General features: G+C 36.7%; 1 protein-coding gene across 1 annotated transcript in view; it reads left to right on the top strand.

Moving 5' to 3' along the window:
• ZDHHC15 (zinc finger, DHHC-type containing 15) overlaps nucleotides 1-7,867 on the top strand; it is a 128,150-nt gene that overhangs the window by 23,766 nt on the left and 96,517 nt on the right. The window contains exon 2 of the mRNA XM_011971943.1: nucleotides 2,795-2,889. The gene's annotated coding sequence lies outside the window, so the exon portion shown is untranslated. The remainder of the gene's footprint in view (nucleotides 1-2,794; nucleotides 2,890-7,867) is intronic.

The raw sequence follows: 7,867 nt of genomic DNA, 5'->3' as shown, positions 1-7,867 counted from the left end.
TTAGTCTGATGGGCTTCCCTTTGTGGGTAACCCGACCTTTCTCTCTGGCTGCCCTTAACATTTTTTCCTTCATTTCAACTTTGTTGAATCTGACAATTATGTGTCTTGAGTTGCTCTTCTCGAGGAGTATCTTTGTGGCATTCTGTGTATTTCCTGAATTTGAATGTTGGCCTGCCTTACTAGGCTGGGGAAGTTCTCCTGGATGATATCCTGAAGAGTGTTTTCCAACTTAGTTCCATTTTCCCCCTCACTTTCAGGCATACCAATCAGACGTAGATTTGGTCTTTTCACATAATCCCATATTTCTTGGAGGCTTTGTCCTTTCTTTTTCCTTTTTTTTCTGTAGACTTCTCTTCTCACTTCATTTCATTCATTTGATCTTCAATCGTTGATACTCTTTCTTCCAGTTGATCAAGTCGGTTATTGAAGCCTGTGTGTTTGTCACATATCTCTCATGTCATGGTTTTTATCTCTCTCTGTTCGTGTATGGCCTTCTCTGCGTTGATTATTCTAGTTATCCATTCTGCCATTATTTTTTCAAGATTTTTCGTTTTTTGCTCTCGGTACGTAGTTCCTCCTTTAGCTCTGAGAAGTTTGATGGACTGAAGCCTTCTCCTCTGAACTCGTCAAAGTCATTCTCCGTCCAGCTTTGATCCATTGCTGGCGATGAGCTGCGTTCCCTTGGAGGGGGAGTTGCGCTCTGATTTTTTGAATTTCCAGCTTTTCTGCCCTGCTTTTTCCCCATCTTTGTGGTTTTATCTGCCTTTGGTCTTCGATGCTGGTGACGTACTGATGGGGTTTTGGTGTGGGTGTCCTGTCTGTTTGTTAGTTTTCCTTCTAACAGTCAGGACCCTCAGCTGTGGGTCTGTTGGAGATTGCTTGGGGTCCACTCCAGACCCTGTTTGCCTGGGTATCAGCAGGAGAGGCTGCAGAAGATAGAATATTGCTGAACAGCGAGTGCTGCTGTCTGATTCTTGCTCTGGAAGCTTCGTCTCAGGGGTGTACCCCGCCGTGTGAGGTGTGAGGTGTCGGTCTGCACCTAGTAGGGGATGTCTCGCAGTTAGGCTACTCAAGGGTCAACGACCCGCTTGAGCAGGCAGTCTGTTCATTCTCAGATCTCAACCTCAGTGCTGGGAGATCCACTGTTCTCTTCAAAGCTGTCAGACGGCTGTCAGACTCCACGCAGAGGTGGAGTCTTCAGAGACAGGCAGACCTCTTTGTGCTGCGGTGAGCTCCACCCAGTTCGAGCTTCCTGGAGGCTTTGTTTACCTACTTAAGCCTCAGCAATGGCGGGCACCCCTCCCCCAGCCAGGCTGCTGCCTTGCCCTTAGATCTCAGACTGCTGTGCTAGTAATGAGGGAGGCTCCGTGGGTGTGGGACCCTCCAGGCCAGGTGTGGGATATAATCTCCTGGTGTGCCGTTTGCTAAGACCCTTGGTAAAGCACAATATTAGGGTGGGAGTTACCCGATTTTCCAGGTGTTGTGTGTCTCAGTTTCCCTTGACTAGGAAAAGGGATTCCCTTCCCCCTTGCGCTTCCCAGGTGTGGCGATGCCTTGCCCTGCTTCAGCTCTTGCTGGTCAGGCTGCATCAGCTGACCAGCACTGATTGTCCGGCACTCCCCAGTGAGATGAACTCAGTAACTTAGTTGAAAATGCAGAAATCACCCGTCTTCTGTGTCGCTCACGCTGAGAGCTGGAGGCTGGAGCTGTTCCTATTTGGCCATCTTGCTCCCAACCGTCTGTCTTGTAGTCTTATAACCACCTCTGTGGAGAATACCAGAATATCCCATATGAGAACAGCTATCTAAAAGGCAAAGAGTGTGAAAAGAAAGGTAATAGAAAGCCACTTTTATAACTGTCTCAAAAGTACAACCCACACTTCAAAAGTATATAATCTTCAATGGAATACTATTCAGCCATAAGAAAGAATGAAATCCTGTCTTTTGCAGCAAGATGGATGGAACTGGAGGCCATTATCTTAAGTGAAACAACTCAGAAACAGAAAGACAAATACCTCATGTTCTCACTCATAAGTGGAAGCTAAATAATGTGTACATATGGAAATAGGATGTGGAATGATAGAAAATAGAGACTGGTATGGGTGAGGGGGTGGGAGATGGGTGGATGATGAGAAACTACTTAGTAGGTACTATGTACATTATTCAGGTGATAGATACTCTTGAAAGCCCTAACTACACCACTGTGCAACCTATATCCATGTAACGAAATTTTACTTGTACTCTGTGAATTTATACAAAAATTTTTACAAGAAAAAAAGTGTTTAGTCCTTAACACCTGGCTACATTATAGACTACCTGTGTGACTTTGGTTAATCAACTGCCTCTGGTAGTTAATCGACTATCCCGATCTTATTACCTATCTTACAAATTTATTGAGAAAATAAAATGAAATAATATACGTGAAAGCATGTTGTAAACTCTAAAATGCTGTGTAAATTGTGTCATTATCACCTTTCAGTACTCAAAGTAGCAAAGATAATGACAATTGGCTGAAGTAGTTTTCCCTACATTGTCATAAAGGACATTCCCCCTTTACTTCAGGAATCACATGGCAACTTTTAAGGTATTCAACTTGCAGAAAGTCTTTGTTTCAAGTTTTTCATTATGGCTTGTTACTGTCACTGTATGGGAAAATAGAATTAACCCATCATAATAATACCAGAGAATACATGTTAATAGGAAAACAAAATAAAAATTTTTGATGGAGCTTTGTGTTTTTGAACCTTTAGAAATGGATAAAAAGATAGTATAAACACTGATTTTTTTTATTTCAGTTATTTACCTCATATTCTACCATGCCATCTTTGTGTTCTTTACCTGGACCTACTGGAAGTCTATCTTTACACTCCCACAGCAGCCAAACCAGAAGGTAAGAATATTGGTTACTTCTTAAAGGATAAGAACAGAGAAAAGTAGAAATGACAATAAAGCAAAAAGAGACAAAAATCTTAAAGAACTCCTAGTGATAAAGGTGAATTGAGGGTAGGATAGGCTATTGAAGGAGTTTGTGAAATCACCTGCTCTGGGTATCTTTAATACTAGGAAGCCAACTGGGTGCTGTGGCTCACACCCGTATTCCCAACATTTTGGGAGGCTGAGGCAGGAGAATCACTTAAAGCCAGGAGTTTGAGACCTCAGCAAAAAAGTGAGACCTTGTCAATACACATAATTTTTTAATTAGCTGGGCATGGTGGAGCACACCTGTGTTCCCAGCTACTCAGGAGGCTGAGGCAGAGGATTACTTAAACCCAGGAGTTTGAGGCTGCAGTGACCTGTGATGGTGCCACTAGACTCCAGTCTGAGTGAGAGTAAGACCCTGTCTCAAATTTTAAAAAGAGTAGGAAACCACTACCTGCATTGGTGAGATAATTGGAAAACAAGGACCCACTTGGACTCTGAGGCCTCATCTAATTCAATTCTATGAAACTATTATTTTAGTGATTGTTTTATTTATTTAGTGCTGTTATTTCATTCCAGTGAGACTCTGAAATACAAATGAGAAAAAAGCACAATAGTTAAATCAATCATTTTCAGACTGTGTTACCTTAAATACAAGTGTTTCATGCAATATTTGTAAGTGTTCATGAAATAATTTGTGATTATGTTAGGTATTTGTAATGTGTAACTACTCTAAATTAAGGTAGGTTCCAAAGTAGAAAAAGAACAATAGGGGAAACTTTCCAGCCTCTGAACATTAGGAAAAATACTGTCTCCTTAATGAAACCAAAATGATGCACAAGAAAAATAAAGTTAACTACAGAGAAAAGCAATAATGTAGGAATTGAGGAATGTAAGAGATATGAGATATGAAGAAAATAAAGAGGAAAATGATAGAAGTTATTCATAATAAGTAACTGCTTGAAACATAAATGGATTTAACTATTCAATTAAAAGGTTGAGATTGACAGAATGGATAAAAAAATTGTGATTTACCTTTATACTGTTTACAAAATCTAACTTTAGAACCAGAGACATAAATAGGTTGAAAATGTAAAGCTAGAAAAAGATATTCCTAGTAAATAGTAATCAAAACAGAGCAAGGGTGGTTATATTAATATCATACAACAAAGACTTTTTTAGTAAAAAAAAAGGTTACAAGAGACAAAGAAGAACATTATATATTTACAAAAGAGTCAATTTATCAAGAATATGTGACAGTTATAAAATATATGCATGTAATAAGAGAGCACCAAATTATAAGATGAAAAAACCAACAGAAATAAAGAAAAAAAATACACAATAACAGTTACATAGTAATAGTTGGAGACTTCAGTACTCCACTTGCATTAATGGACAGAATAACTAAACAGAAGGTCAATAAGGAAATGGAGAATTTGAACACCACCACACGAGCTATGTATAACACATCTGTATAGATCACTCCACCCAAAAAGAGCAAAATGTACTTTCTTCCTAAGTGTACATGGAACATTTTCCAGTATAGACTATGTTAGGCCATAATACAAGACTCAATAAATATAAAAGACTGAAATCATACAAAATATCTTTCTCTGACTGTGATGAAATGAAACCAGAAATCAATAACACAAAGAAAGCTACAGTTTCATAAATATGTGAAAATTAAACACATGTTTAACAAATGAATCAAATAAGAAAGCATAAGGGAAATTAGAAAATATTTTGAGATGAATGAAAACAAGAAAAAAACTTACCAGAAATTAGGGGATGCAATAAAGCAGTACTCAGAGAAAAATTTATGACTGTAAACACCTACATTTAAAAAGGATAAAACTTTCAAAATGGTCTGACTTTACAACTTAAAAAAAATAAATAAATAGCAATCTAAAACCAAAGTAATCAGAAGGAAATAATAAAGATTAGAACAGAAGTAAACAAAATATGGAATAGAAAACAATATAGAGACCCAACAAAACCAGAAGTGAGACTCTAAAAAGGTTAACAAAATTGTCAAACCTTTATTTAGCTAGACTGAAAAGGAAAGGAGGGAAGAGAAAGGAAAAGAGGAGAGAAGGGAAAGAAGGGGAGGAAGAGGAGGAGAGGAGAAGAGAGGGAAGGGAGGAGAAAGGAAGATAAAAAGAGTACAGGCACAAATTACTTATATTAGAAAGGAAGGGAGGGAGGGAAGAAAGGAAAGAAGGAACAAAGGAAGGGAAGGAGGGAGGAAAAAAAGAAGACATAAGTTACTAATATCAAAAGTGAAAGTGGAGGTGTTACTACCAACTTTAAATAAATTGAATTATAAGAAAATAATATGAAGAATTATGTGCCCCAAAATTTGATAACCTAGATGAAATGGAAAAACTTTTAGAAAGACACAAACTGCCAAAACTGACTCAAGAAGAAATAAAAAATCTGAATAGGTTTTTAACAAGTAAAGATATAGAATTAATAATCAAAAACCTGCCACCAAAGAAAACCCAAGGACCAGAAGGCTTCACAGATGAATTCTATGAAATATTTAAGGAATAGTTAACATCAATCCTTCCCAAATTTCTTTAAAAAAAATAAGAAATGCTTCCTCTGGCCAGTGCAAGTAGGCAAGAAAATCAAATAAAAGGCATTGAAATTGAACAGGAAGAAGTAAAATTATCTCTGTTTGTAGGTGTGATCTTACATATAGAAAACTGTAAATATTCTACATGTAAAAAACTATTATAAATAATAAATGAATTCAACAAAGTTGCAGGATACAAAATCACCACATCACACAAAACCAATTATGTTTTGATATGCTAACAATGAACAATCTGAAAGGAAACTAAAAAATCAATTTTATTTATAACAGCACCAAAAATAATAAAATACTTAGGAATAAACATAATCAAAAAGGTGAAAGACTTCTAAAGTGAAAACTAAAAAATGTCACTGAAGGAAATTAGACGTGAATAAAGGGAAAGGCATCCTGTATTCATGAATTGGAAGAGTTAATATTGTTAAAATGTAAACACTACCCAAATCATTCTATAGATTTAATGCAATTTATATCAAAATCCCAATGATTTTTTTGCAGAAATAAAATAATCATTTTCTAAAATTTATATAGAATATCAAGAGATCCCACATACCCAAAACAGTCTTGAAAAAGAACAAAGTTGTAGCTTCACACTTACTTATTTCAGAATTTACTACAAAGCTACAGTAATAAAAACTATGTGGTACAGGCATAAGGCCAGATATGTAGATCAGTGAAATAGGATAAAGAGCCCAACAACAAACACTCGCATATTTGGTCAGAAATCTTCAACAACCATGCTGAAAGCATTCTAATGGAGAATGCACAGTCTTCAACAAGTGGTGTTGGGATAACTGGATGTCCATATCCAAAAGAATTATATAGAACCCTTACCTCACACCATATACAAAAATTAACTCAAAATAGATCCAAGATCTAAACTTAAGAGCTAGGATTATAAAACTTAGAAAAAAAAAACACAGAGGAATATTTTTATAACATTGGTTTGGCGATTTCTTGGATATGACACCAACACTGTAAAAAAGTAAACATACATAAATTGGACTACATCATAATTAAACATTTTCGTATGTCAAAGGATACATTTAAAAGAGTGAAAAGGCACCCTACAGAATAGCAGAAAATATGTCATATTTTAGATTAAGAGTTAATATACAGAATATTTAAAAACTACAACTAAACAAAAAACTCATTTTTAAAAATAAATTCAATATTTATTTTAGTTTCAAGGGTTATATGTGCAGATCAGTTTTAAAATGGGTAAAGAACTTGACAGTTCTCCAAAGAAGATATCTCAATGATCAGGAATATTTTAGTCAGGGTTCTCTAGATGGACAGAACTAATAGTACATAATATTATATATATAATACATATATAATATACATATATAAAGGGGATTATATATACACACACATATATGGGAGTATATAAAAGTATAATAGAAGTACATATATAAAGGGGAGTTTATTAAGTATTAATTCACACAATCACAAGATCCCACAATAAGCCATCAGCAAGCTGAGGAGCAAGGAAAGCCAGTCTGAGTCCCAAAACTGAAGAACTTGGAGTCCGATATTCGAGGGTATGAAATTCCAGCACAGGAGAAAGATGTAGGCTTGGAGGGTAGGCCAGTCTAGTCTTCACATTTTTCTGCCTGCTTTGTGTTTACTGGCAGCTGATTTGATGGTGCCCACCCAGATTAAGGGTGGGTCTGCCTTCCCAAGCCTGCTGACTCAAATGTTAATCTCCTATGGCAGCACCCTTACAGACACATCCAGGATCAATACTTTACATCCTTCAATCCAATCAAGTTGACATTCAATATTAACCATCACAAGTCCACCCCTTGTCAAGTTGAAACCATACACATCTCCTGAGATCATACATAATCTTCAAATAAAGACAATAATAAGGTCACAATTATGCCTGACATGATACAACTATCCTTCATGCAACCCGAAATGCACCAATACCCAAACCAAATGCTATTACATAAAGCTAACAGTACTTAAATGCTGATATGAAGTCAATAAATCTTATGTCACATGATAAAGGAAAAAGGAAATAGAAGGAAGATATTTTCTTAGTACAAGTGTATACATGCACAAATATGTTATTAAGAAAAGAAGGAGGAAATATGACAATTATAGTTCTTGTTTCTGCAACTGGTCATGTGGTTGTAGCTGGAATTGATGACCACCTTCTTCTACTCCTGTATTACATGCACACTCTTTCTTACCTCTGTTGTGGAGTAGTAAACTGATTTCATCTTGATAGTCTGGGTCAGTCACCCCAGGGAACACTATAGCTCCATTCTTAGCTTGTTGATTTAAAAGTAAGAGGAGCCGGGCGCGGTGGCTCAAGCCTGTAATCCCAGCACTTTGGGAGGCC

Source organism: Mandrillus leucophaeus, unplaced genomic scaffold, assembly GCF_000951045.1.
Source record: "Mandrillus leucophaeus isolate KB7577 unplaced genomic scaffold, Mleu.le_1.0 Scaffold1251, whole genome shotgun sequence".
NCBI lineage: Eukaryota > Metazoa > Chordata > Mammalia > Primates > Cercopithecidae > Mandrillus > Mandrillus leucophaeus.
The sequence above is the reverse complement of the archived record's forward strand: the minus strand, read 5'-3'. Positions and strand labels throughout refer to the sequence as shown.